This window comes from Lithobates pipiens, unplaced genomic scaffold (genome assembly GCF_037356315.1).
Source record: "Lithobates pipiens isolate NorthernLeopardFrog02 unplaced genomic scaffold, aLitPip1_a1.2 Scaffold_27, whole genome shotgun sequence".
NCBI classification, from domain to species: Eukaryota; Metazoa; Chordata; class Amphibia; order Anura; family Ranidae; genus Lithobates; species Lithobates pipiens.
This window is the reverse complement of record NW_027507788.1, coordinates 142,957,162-142,970,143: the sequence shown is the minus strand read 5'-3', so window position 1 is coordinate 142,970,143 and position 12,982 is coordinate 142,957,162. Positions and strand designations below refer to the sequence as shown.

The 12,982-nt window shown below is 48.0% G+C and overlaps 1 protein-coding gene across 4 annotated transcripts in view; it reads right to left on the bottom strand.

Moving 5' to 3' along the window:
- Nucleotides 1–11,425, bottom strand: part of MIB2 (MIB E3 ubiquitin protein ligase 2) — a 278,178-nt gene extending 266,753 nt beyond the window's left edge. For 2 of the 4 annotated variants that reach the window (XM_077457589.1, XM_077457592.1), the window contains exons 1-2: nt 11,103–11,425; nt 7,182–7,337 (exon numbers count right to left, since the gene is read on the bottom strand). The gene's annotated coding sequence lies outside the window, so the exon portion shown is untranslated. The remainder of the gene's footprint in view (nt 1–7,181; nt 7,338–11,102) is intronic. The other 2 variants (XM_077457595.1, XM_077457591.1) reach the window with 2 other exon arrangements.
- Nucleotides 11,426–12,982: the final 1,557 nt, after the last annotated feature.

Below are 12,982 nucleotides of genomic sequence, written 5' to 3'. Positions count from 1 at the left end.
TGGGGGACACAACAAACTTGCAGAAGAAGGTGCTCTGGTCAGATTAGAGCAAAATTTAACTTTTTGGCCTAAAAGAAAAAACGCTATGTATAGCTGAAAACTAGCACTGCACATCACCCTGAACACACCATCCCCACTGTGAAACATGGTGGTGTCAGCTTCATGTTATGGGGATGTTTTTCTTCATCAGGGAAGCTGGTCAGAGTTGATGGGAAGATGGATGGAGCCAAATACAGGCCAATCTTAGAAGAAAACCTGTTAGTCTGCAAAAATACTTGAGACTGGGGTGGAGGTTCAACTTCCAGCAGGACAACAACCCCAAACATATAGCCAGAGCTACAATGGAATGGTTTAGATCAAAGCACATTCATGTCTTAGGATGTCCCAGTCAAAGTCCAAACCTAAATCCAATTGAGAATCTGTGACAAGACTTGAAAATTGCTGTTCACAGACGCTTTCCATCCAATATGATAGAGCTTGAGCAAAAAATGGAATTACGTACCGGTAATGTCCTTTTCCAGGAGTCTTTCAGGACAGCCACCTTAGAGAGACACCGGCTCCTCCCCTCTGAGGAAACACCGCCTTCATTTTCATGATTTAAGCCTCCTCCTCCCTTCGTTCCTCAGTTCTTCCAGAGTACCTCCTGCCAAACTGGGGAGACACAAGAACACGTCAAACAAATAAACTTTTTAAGTCTTACCTGACGGCCTCATGTAATGAGTTCCCGATGATCTGCAAACAATTTGGGTGGGAACCGGTGCTGTCCTGAAAGACTCCTGGAAAAGGACATTACCGGTACGTAATTCCATTTTTCCCCAATCGTCTTTCAGGACAGCCACCTTAGAGAGGATAAGCGAGTACATTACCTTAGGGTGGGACCACTGCCTGCAGTACTATACGGCCAAAGGCTTGTTCTTTGGCTGACAGAAGATCCAGTCTATAATGTTTCACAACCGTAGAAACACTGGACTACGTTGCAGCACTACAGATCTGTGCAGGAGATGCCCCAGCCCACTCTGCCTGAGAAATTGCCACTGCCCCGGCTGAGTGTGCTCTAACCCCAACTGGAGGACCTAACCTCCCTGTCACGTACGCCTGTCCAATGGCTAACTTAACCATCTAGCTATCGTACGTTTAGAGGCTTTGGAACCCTTCCTAGCCCCAGAAAACAACACAAAAAATGAATCAGATTTCTTGAACTGACCTTGTGCAATCCAAATAATGAAGAACACATCTTTTTAGCATCTTAATCTGTGAAACATGTGTTCCTGTTCTCCTACTGGATTCGAACAGAAAGTAGGTAGCACAATCTCCTGTATTCTTATGGAAACTTAGAGGCTACCTTAGGTAAAAAAGGTGCCCTAATAGAAAGGGCTTCGAGTCACTTACTCTCCCTGCTGTAGTGATTGCCACCAAAAATACAATTTTGGGAGTGATCAATCTTAACGAGCAAGGTTCTAACGGCTCAAAAGGTTCCCTTGTGAGAACCTGTAAAACTAAAGCAAGATCCCGACTGGGAAGGGGGCGACCAAAGGCTTGGTCTTCACCTACTTAAGGCTCTGAAGAACCTTATTATCCCAAGGTCTGACATTAGAAGTCTATTCAGAAACACGCTTGAAACGGATACCTGACTCTCCAATGTTTCGGGGCTAACCTTTTATCTGCCCCTGACTGCCGGACCTCTAGAACGGCCCCCGAGCTGTGCTCCTTGAAGGAGTTCTCTGAGCACCAGCTATTGAACCGCCTCTATACCCTCAAAAAAATGGTCTGAGCTTCCATTTACCTGCCATTCAAAAGAGTGGCTACTAACAGTCTGAGACCCCTTTGCCATTCGGAACTTCCTCAGTAGCCAAGCTGCAAGGTTCCACCTGGGGGCAGCAGATTGGACACTGGGAAAAAACCCAGGGGAGTTCCACCGACAGGGCCTTAAGAATGGAGACCCACGGCCTCCTGGGTCAATGAGGTGCGATTAGAAAGAGTCACCAGAACTTCCTCAACTCTGCAGGAATCAAGACGGGAATCAGGACGGGAAGGGGGAAAGCATAGCACCTAGAGAAATCCTAAGTCTGTGCTTAGTGCGTCTGCTTCCGACATCCCATCTCCCCTGCTCATAGAACAGGAGATGGCTTCTTTCGCGTTTTCCCTTGGGGCAAAAGAAGTCTATCGAGGGCATCCCCCTCCCCCGGGTGATCATTTCGAAAACGTCCTGTTTGAGAACCTGGTTGCTCTCTCCCCGCGTTCTCCTGCTGAGGCATCTAATACCTGAATTTGCTCTCCTTTCCACCGGATCACTGGAAGGACAGGAATTTAACATTTGGCCCATCTGAGGGTGGCTTTTCGCTAAGGCCCTTAAGGCTCTGCTCCAGAAGCCCCCGTTTTATTGACGTAAGCCACTGCCAAGGGATTGTCTCCATGACTGCTACCTAATGTCCCCAGAGCACTCTCTACGGGGTCCTGAGAACCAGATCTACTGCTCTCAACTCCCTCCAATTTTGAGGGTCTCTTTGACTCCCTCCTTCTTGGATATTGGCCAAATCCACTCTAGGCCTTGTGACAAACATGCTCCCCTATCCCACCAAAGGGACTTTAAAATACAGGCTATGTAGTATTATCTCAATGCTCTAAGTCGGTTACTCACTGCTACCTTGCCAGCACGGGACTGTCAGCTGTGACCTTTGCCATTCGGTGATCAGTCATGAGCTACCGTGCTAAAGCTAGCAACAGAGACCCTCGTGATTTGACACAGGGTGGACTAGAACTCAGACATACGCAATCCAACCGCAGACTGCGCCTTTGGGAGACGGCCCCAAACCTTCAAGATGAATAGCTTGCAGACGACAGTAACGTAACCCCGTCCACTGAACAGCTAGGAGCGTGGATGTCAGTAAGCTCAACCTGACCCTCTTTACTCAGGAAGGTGACCCCCTTGGGAAGAAGTTTAAGATGAGTTTCCGTAGGTTCAGAGGCCAACCCAGGCTCCCTAATAGGTCCCTTATAAGCTGTGGATCCCCGTTCAACTGCGCCAGAGAAGGGACAAACAGGAGAAGATCGTTAAGATACACGATCACAGAGACTACCCTGAGACGCAGGAAGGACAGGACCTCTACCATCGCAGGAAGGTGACCCCCTTTGGTGAAGATACTAGGGAGAAGGGGATAGCCCAAAGGGGAGTGCTTTAAACTGAAGGTGTAGCACCCCTACCGAGGTTATCCCTGCCAGCATGAGGAAACGCTGGTGGCTTTCTGCGTTGGAAATATGCAGGTATGCATCCTTTACTATCGATGCCCTGAAACAGTTTTGGTGGAAGAGGTGCCCTCACCCCGTGATTAAAACCAACCAAAAACTTCTGTAGGTGACCAAGACACCCAGACGATTCAGGCTCAGGATGAGCCTGAACTTTTCCACAGGCTTGCGAACCCCAAATGAGAGAATAGAAGCCTTGCCTATTTAATCTGCTGGGACCTTTATTACCACTTCCTATTCCTCTAACTCCTGCAGAGGAAAGAAAGGCACCTTTTGTCAGCTCAGTGACAAGGAGTCTCAAAGGGGGAAGCTCTGAAAATTCCACACGATAACCTCTTTTGATGATCCCCAACACAAACTGATTGGAGGTGATCATCTCCCACTGGGGGAAGAAGGACCCTTTTTAACTGCTCCCCCTATTTTTTTCTTAAGGGGAAAGGCCTCTTTCTTATAAGCCATGCGATAGCACTGCTTCAAGACCTGGCCCAAACAGCAGGTCTCCTCTAAAGAGGGATTCCACCGAGCTTTGATTTGGACGCCCTGTCCCTCTGCCATGTCTACAGCCTTAAGGCCCTCCAGGCTGAGTTGGTCAGAGCCGAGGACCTTGCATACCATCGAATGAATTAAGCCGAAGCATCCGCAGAGTATGTCAATGCCTAAAGCAGCACGGGAAAAGGAGGATAGAAAAGACTCCTCTGCCGTCATTGCTTCATCTGGATAAGCCAATACTTTGTACTACGAGCCACCACTGTGGCTGCTATGGTAGGCTTAGAGATTTCCTTATGGTAAAACCCAGGCATCTTCAAACCATAGGGTCTAAAAGTGCCCCCATGTCCCCAAGGACAGGTCAGTATGCCTGGACATCTGAGAAAAGGCCGCATCTAACCCGGGGGATTTTATTCCAGATGAGAGCCTCCTCTTCCGCCCAAGGAAACCTTTGCTTTAATGCACCAGAAAAGAAAAGTTTTCCTTCGGGATCCTGCCATCCTTGATGGCATCAATCAAGACGTCATGACCCGGGAACACCCGCTCCCCCTAGGCCCTAGTACATCTGATCGTGGGGTGACAGTGCCTCCTAAGTGATTTGGACAGCTCTCAAGAGCCTTTCCATCTCATCCAGGGGAAGTTTATACCGTGAGGTTCTTTTGGGTTCCCCATCCAAGTCCTCACCCTCAGTCTCCCTTTGGGAGTCTGAGACGGCACTGTCCACTTCTTCCTCAACTTCCCTCTGGAACCCTCTGGATTCTCCCTAACCTGTGGGAGGAACAACTATTGGGTTAGGTGGAACACTCTGCTGTGCTGGTGAAAAGAGTGCTCTGGAGCTGAGGGCATTGAAACCTTTACAGAAGCCGCCAGATCTGCACCCTGTTCTGCTGCCTGCTCTCTAATGGCCCCCAAACAGAGCTACGGACTGAGCTATCCAGGCCTTTAAAACACTCCTTACAAAGTGCCTTGAACCAGGAATTCCCCAAAGAGGCTCTACATGAAGGACACTTCCTCCAAGAGCCAAGGGGGGACCTGCTTAAGTCTTTCTGAGATACCTGAAGCAAAAGAGAGAGAGCAGCATAAACTTTAAAAAGAAAAGAAAAGAAAAGAAAAGAAACACCAGCACTACTTAAGAGAACCACCGGGAGTGCCCCCTCCTAGGATCAATCTCCACCTGGATCCCAGATGCACTGCCCTTCCCCCCCGACCACCTAGGGGGAAAACACACCAGTGGAGCTACTGGTTATAAGGTAAGGGAACCCCTCTCCAGGGCTATTACCTTTGAGTGGCTGGTGCTGTTATCTCCAGGAGTTCTTGAAGCCTCTGCTTCGGACATTCTCCCGTTGAGGAAGCGTGGTACGAACGTGCCTCCAACAGCTACCTGTGCAGACTGTAGAAAGAGAGGCTGCACCAGCCGAACGCTAGGTTCCCCTTCACGTGCCGCGTCCGGAACCGGAAGACGCGGATTGAACGAAGGGGTCCGCCCCCACCGGAACTGACGTCGCCCGCCTACCGGTCCGGCTTCCAGCTCCCAGCCGGCTGCATACACAGGGGGGCCCTGGACGCCTTCGTTCAGTACCCCACTGGGCGAAACGCAGGGATGAACCTCTCCAAAGACTTCCTGCTTTCCCCAAGCGAAGATTGGAGTGCGTGTAAAGGTCAGTCGAGTATTCAGCTTCCCCAGCCGACTGGACTGTTTGTTCCGTTGAAACACCCACGGGTGAACGAACAGATGACCCCATAAACTTCCTGCTTCCCCAAGCGAAGTTTAGGGTATATGGACAGTACGAACACTTCAGCTCCCCGCTGATAGGACTGTCCCGGACCGACCGATAAATGGTCGGATAGCCGAACGAGGCCGGGGCTCCGCTCGGATAGCTTTCAGATTCACCAACCGAATTCAGCCTTCAGGTTCCTTGGCGATGTCTCCCCGCCGGAGGAAACACCATAACTGAGGAACGAAGGGAGGAGGAGGCTTAAATCATGAAAATGAAGGCGGTGTTTCCTCAGAGGGGAGGAGCCGGTGTCTCTCTAAGGTGGCTGTCCTGAAAGACGATTGGGGAAAGATGGTTCTACAAAGTATTGACTCAGGAGGGATGAATACTAATGCACGCCACACTTTTCATATATTTATTTGTAAACAATTTGGAAAGCCACTGATTGTTTTCCACTTCACAATTATGTGCCACTTTGTGTCGGTCTATCACATAAAATCCGAATAAATACATTTACGTTTCTGGTTATAACATGACACAATGTGGAGAATTTCAAGGGGTATGAATTCTTTTTCAAGGCACTGTATATGAATACCTGTGTTTGTACTGGGGGTGTGCTCAATGGTGCGCCCCTAACATGGAGACTGAGCTGTCACTGACAGATCCTGGTCTCAGAGTAGCAATCAGGAGCCAGGTGTACAGGCTCCCGTGCATGTATTAGCCTCCTGTATTTTATTCTCCTCTCCTCTCTGGGGAAATAAAGATACATTGGGGTTGATTTACTAAAGGCAAACAGTCTGTGAATGGCAAGTGCACTTGTTCTAGATCTGAGGGGAACATGCAAGGAAAAGAAAGAAAACTATTTTTTCTTGCACATGATTTGATAATAGAAATCAGCGGAGCTTTCCCTCATTTTAGAGCTTCCCCTCAGATCTAGCGCAACTGCATTTGCAGTGAACTGTATATTTGCCTTTAGTAAATCAACCCCATTATATCCTTGTGGAGGGTCACAAGTAGAGTAAGGCCCCTTTCACGCCTAAACGACTTCTCCCACGATTTGGGACTTCAAAGTAGCATGACAAGTTTTCCTCATGATTTCCAATGACTGCCATTCATATTAGTACAACTTCAAGTCGTTCTGACTTCAAAGTAGTCCCTGCACTAATTTGGTCCGATTTTGATGCCATTAACCAGGCATTCCTTGAAATCGCGGCCGCGAAACGTGGCAAAACCGCGCGACTTTGAAGTCGCAAAAGTGTGAAAGGGGCCTAAGGCCCCTTTCACAGGGGCACCTTTAACCCCAGTTCACACTAGAACACGGTGCAGGAAACTCGCAATCCCTGCACGTTTCTCACACTGCCTTGAAATCACAGTGCCCCTTCTGATCTGCAGTGGGGTCACTGCAATGTTAACGACACACAAAATTTAGTGTTTTTGCCTGCATCGGACTGCATGGTACAAAACAACCATGCAATCCAGTTGCAGTGTGTTTCTAAAACTGGTGCAGGTACTACTCTGGCCCGATGCAACCCCATTCAAAATGCATGGGTTCAAATCGCACCATACTGAATCACATGATAATTCACAGGAATGCAGTGCAATTCCTGTGTGATTCATAGTGTGAACCAGGACTTAAAGTGAAACTTTAACGTAAAATAAAAAAATTGCAAACTGGCAGAATTTGTAAGCTTTAAAGTGTTAAACCCCAAACCAAAAATATTATATATTGCAGCTTACCAATCATTAGATGTGGTGGCTGCATTAGTTTTCTTTTTTAGGGTTTCTCCTCTGTTTTCACCTGGTGATCTGGCCAGTAACACACCTCTTGTATTAGAGAGGCTACACTCTGGATGAAAGAGCACAGGGGCACCTTTGGACAGCAGCATTGTCAGTCTGTGGGGAGAGGAGCGTTAGATGTATTAGCAGACTTAGATACACTAACAAACTGAAGCCAAACTCCAGTTAACACTTTATAATTAGTTGCAGAAACTATTTTTTTCCTTTGGGATAAAAGTTTTACAGAAATAAAAGCTGATTGTATGCACCCCTCTCAGTGTTAAATGGCTTGTCTCATCCATGTAAACTGATACATCTGGAAAAGAGCTTGTTTTTTTGAAAAAAGACAGACTTACTGGCTAGGTCCCCAGATGAAAATAAAAGAAAGAAAGCCTTAAAAAGAAAACAAATGCAGCCATCACTCCACCGCTCCCAATCTGACATCCGTGTGGGTGTGATTGTGTGTCCCTGAAAATAAATAGTTCAAATAAAAAATAGTTTGATCAAGGCCTGATGTCAATGTGTTTTAGGCCGCATAGAAAAAAGGTTTATTATTTAGTGTCGGTAATTTTTTTTTTTTTTTTTGGTAAAAAAAAGGAAAGTGCCCACTATTTCTCCTGGGCCCTACTGTGGGTACATATAACGTGCCACCAAATAAAGGCCCATTTAGGTAATCTACCTGGATACAGCAAGTAGTAGCACAGATATATACAATTTTACTGACAGAACGTAAAAATGCATTCAGGTGATAAAGTATTAATAAACCCCAAATTTTTGAAACTATTACAGCAGCTGATGTTAGCACTTACCTTTCTGCTTTAAAATCTTGCACTATTTCCTAAATGAGGATGTCCAAAGGTCACAACTACAGGTTTCCAGTGTTAGGGTGGCTCCAGTGTCTTGTAGGGTCCTAGGGAGCCATCCGCGAGTGAGTGCCGCCAAAGACTCGCTCCCGCTGTGATTCTACACAGCAGGAGGTGATCAGCAGGTCCCACAGAACCGATTCCGCCGGCACCTACAATTGCTCAGGACACAGGCAGAACGGCAATCTCCCTATGTAAAACCAAGCAGATCACCATTCTGTCAGTAAGGAAGGCATGGATCCTGCGTTGCTGCAAAGCAGTGACATGGATCTATGCCTTCCCCTAGTACAAGCATCTCCCTCACCACAGTAAAAAACCAACTGGGCACACAGTTAACCCCATGATCACCTCCGATGTTAACCTATCGGACTGTGGGAGCCGACCTCTTTTCTTTTTGCCAGATCAGCGTTCATTGTGATCAACACACCGGGGGACACGGTTTTTGTTTTTTAATAAAAAGAATTGTAAAAAAACTGTCTCTGTTTTTATTTTTGATGAATGAGTACCCCATACTTATTTACATGGGGGGGGTGTCTTCTAAATTCTGATACCCCCCCGCCCCTGTCTGCAGACACCCACGAGTAGAGTTGTGGAGAAGAAGTCAAGGGTTAAGGTGCTTTGGGGTGGGGCAGAGCCCCCCTGCCCCAAAAGCACCCCCCCATTTTGGGGAGGGCATGTGGCCTGGTATGGTTCAGGAGGCGGGGGGATGCGGGGAGTCGCTCACCTCTACCCCCCCATCCCTGGCCAGCCAGGCTGCATGCTCGGATAAGTGTCTAGTATGTTTTTTTTTCTGATTGAATTAGTGTTCAAAACGAATGAGCAGTGCATTGAAATTGCACAGAACTCCTTTTAAATTTGCAGTGAATTAGCACTGCTGCTGCACCACATATTTGTGACCAGGCTCCATATAAAGACGGTTTGGTTCACATTCTATGTGAATCGTATGCAGTTCAAAACACATCCAATTCATATATATGTGAGCGGAGCCCTAGTGGTAGGAGCAGTGTGGACGGTGTCAGTGAGGTTGGAGCGGCGTGGACGGTGTCAGCGAGGTCGGAGCGGCGTGGACGGTGTCAGCGAGGTCGGAGCGGCGTGGACGGTGTCAGCGAGGTCGGAGCGGCGTGGACGGTGTCAGCGAGGTCGGAGCGGCGTGGACGGTGTCAGCGAGGTCGGAGCGGCGTGGACGGTGTCAGCGAGGTCGGAGCGGCGTGGACGGTGTCAGCGAGGTCGGAGCGGCGTGGACGGTGTCAGCGAGGTCGGAGCGGCGTGGACGGTGTCAGCGAGGTCGGAGCGGCGTGGACGGTGTCAGTCAGTGGTGTGGAAGGTAGAGCTGCAGAATTAATCGGCAAGAATCGTTATCGCGATCTTGACTAAAGTGTTTCACAATTCTTTCTAAGAAAATAATTCTCTGCTCTTCTGAAGCCACAGCCCTCAAAAGAAAAGAAGAGAAAAACTGGGCAGTCTGCCAAGAATCACAACATTCTTTATCAGTTGAAATTAAGTATAAACATTGTAACAATTTGTCAATGGAATAGACTTTGTGTATAACCCTTTTTTTTTTTTAACGCATCGCATTCAGAGAGGAATCGCAACGCATATATGTGAACGACCGTTATGAAATTACTTTTTGTATGACATGCGAATCTAGTTTTTGTTTAACGCATCGCATTCGTTATCAACTCGCACAAGTGTGAACCGGCACTAAGAGCCGGTTCACACTGCGGGCGATGCGAGGCGACACGACTCGCCGCGCTCTGGCAAGTCGCCCCCGTTCTGTACAATGGAACCGTTCTGAGAGGAGCGACTCGTGTCGCTCCGACTCAGAAAAAAAGGTTCCTGTACTACTTCTGGGCGACCTCGGGGCGACTTGCATTGACTTCTATACAGAAGTCATCTGCAAGTTGCCGCTGAGGTCGCGGCGAGGCAACTCGGTGTCGCCTCGCATAGCCTGCAGTGTGAACCGGCCCTCAGTGAAAAAAAAGTTTAAACACACCTTTTTCTGACATTTGTTGGTTTCAAGTCAAAATATTTTTATTTTTTTACTAGAAAATGACTTTGAACCCCCAAACAAAAAAAATAAAAATAAATATATAATAATAATAATAATAATAATAATAATAATAATAATAATAATAATATATATATATATATATATATATATATATATTTTTTTTTTTTTAGTAGACACCCTAGAGAATAAAATAGTGGTTGTGACAATATTTAATGTCACACTGTATTTGTGCAGCGGTCTTTCAAATGCATTCTTTTTGGAAAATTAATTTAAAAAAACCCAAAAAACGAACCAGTAAAGTTAGCCCATTTTTTTTTTTTTTTTTGTATAATGTGAAAGATTTTACGTTGCGAGAATCGTGATCTTTTTATTCTAAGCAAAAAAATTGCGATTCTCATTTTGGCCAGAATCGTGCAGCTCTGTGGCAGTGGAAGGTGTCAGTAAGGTTGGCGCTGTGTGGAAGGTGTCAGTAAGGTTGGCGCGGTGTGGAAGGTGTCTGTAAGGTTGGCGCGGTGTGGAAGGTGTCTGTAAGGTTGGCGCGGTGTGGAAGGTGTCTGTAAGGTTGGCGCGGTGTGGAAGGTGTCTGTAAGGTTGGCGCGGTGTGGAAGGTGTCTGTAAGGTTGGCGCGGTGTGGAAGGTGTCTGTAAGGTTGGCGCGGTGTGGAAGGTGTCTGTAAGGTTGGCGCGGTGTGGAAGGTGTCTGTAAGGTTGGCGTGGTGTGGAAGGTGTCAGTAAAGTGTGTGTGGTGCGGAACGTGTCAGTAAGATATGTGCGGTGTGGAAGGTGTCAGTAAAGTGTGGAAGATGTCAATAAAGTGTGTGCGGTGTGGAAGGTGTCAGTAAGATATGTGTGGTGTGGAAGGTGTCACTAAGCTATAATGCGTGGTGTGGGAGGTGTCAGTAAGATGTGTGTCAGTGACCTGGCAGTATGTATCCCCAGGTCAGTAGATTTCCCCCCTCCCCCATACACATAGTATACACCGTAGTAGTAGAATGTGGAGAGCACTTACCGGCTAGGTGGTGGGGGGAGGGCAGACGTGTATTCCCGGTACGTATCCTCCTCACAGCCGCATTTCCCTTCCCTCTCCCATCTCAGTGACAGTAGAGGCGGCTGAGCCCCGGCCCCGCACAGCCTGCTGGGATTGTAGTTCTCTCCTGTGGAGGTTGCTGGTCGGAGATGGGGGGGAGGACTACGAATCCCGGTATGCAGTGCGGCCGGCCAGGCTGTAGGAGCTCTGAGGGTCGGGGCCCCCCGGAGCTCTGCAGTGTGCGGTGGCGGACCGGTGTGTGTGTGAGGGGAGGACGGAGAATCCAAGAGAGGAGCTCCCTCGGTGGGATGTACTATGATGTGTATGGAGGAGGGGAGCACGCAGTGTATATTGTGTACACACTCCCCGGGGGTTATCAGTCACAGGGCTTGTTATGACACCAAACAAGCCTGGCAATGCTGGGCCTGGGCTCCTCTAGAGGGCCTCATACATTGTACATACATCCCCATGTCAGGGGCTGGAGTGTGTCTATGGAGCTGGACTGTGGAGGTCAGGGGCCCCTGCCAGGGTTGTATTCTTGCTGGCTGTGTCCCATTGGGGAGATTTCCTTCCACTTCCGGTATTTCTTACATGACAGGAAGTGAGAGGAGGGCTAAACTCACCCCCTTTAAAGAGGAAGTAAACCCTGATGAGTTTATTTCCTCTTTGATTCCCTGCAAAGGTAAAGCATAATGGACTACTATGCATCGCATAGTAGTCCATTATGTGTCACTTACCTGACACAGGAGCCAGCGAAGTCACCGCTGTCCCCTGTAGTCCGCAGCGTCCATCTTCTCAGTGGGTCTCGCTGCTCCGCCGCTGTCATGAGGCGAAGCCGCGATGACGTCACTCCCGCGCATGGGAGCCGCCACTCGTGGCATATCACAGTTGAAAGCAGCGTGCTCAGTGCGCCTGTGCGCTGCTGTCTACGGCGCATGCGCCGTAGACAGCGGTGCCTGTCTTTCGGCAAATATCTCCTAAACCGTGTAGGTTTAGGAGATATTTCTTGGACCTACAGGTAAGCCTTAATCTAGGCTTACATGTAGGTCAAAGTGGTTTGTAAGGGTTTACAACCACTTTAAAATAATTACGTTTTGTTTCTTTTGCAGCCTTAAATGAAGACAGACACAGTTGTTGTTTTATCCAGCTTTTATTGGTGCAACTTATAACATCCAAGTAGAAGAGAGAACGCCAACACGTCAGACAATCAAAAAAATTCAAAAACAGAATCACTGAGTTGGAAAAAGGATCACCCCCTCCTAAAAATGACTCATAAATTCAAGCAGGTGTAGCTGATGCCCTTCTCAGTAGAACACAAGGCTGTGCAACTTTCAGTGCTGGTTCCCACTTGTGTGATGTCAGACATCGCATGTGATTCGCACTGCCTAGCAGATCACATACATACAGATTGTGTGGCTGAATTCGCATTGCATTTGGCCCAAAATCGTGCAGGGCCCTTTTTTTTTTGTCCACACCAGAATCGAATCATACAGGTGTTCACAGCAGTGTGATCTGATTCCTCTCTGAATTCACAGTTTGCACTACGAACCAACCTGGGGGTGTCTTTAACTTTAGATTGACAACCACAGCGGTTCGCAGAGGGCAGTGTGAACCGTGGCCGATTCAGGTGCGTTGTGAGAACCCGCACTGGATTCCCACATCGCACCAGTGTGAACCGAACTTTAAAGTGGTTGTAAACCCTTACAAACCACTTTGACCTAGATTAAGGCTTACTTGTAGGTCCAAGAAATATCTCCTAACCCTACATGGTTTAGGAGATATTTGCCAAAAGACAGGCGCATGCGCCGTAGACAGTGGCGCACTGAGTGCGCCGCAGTTAACGGCTATATGCCGCGAGTGGC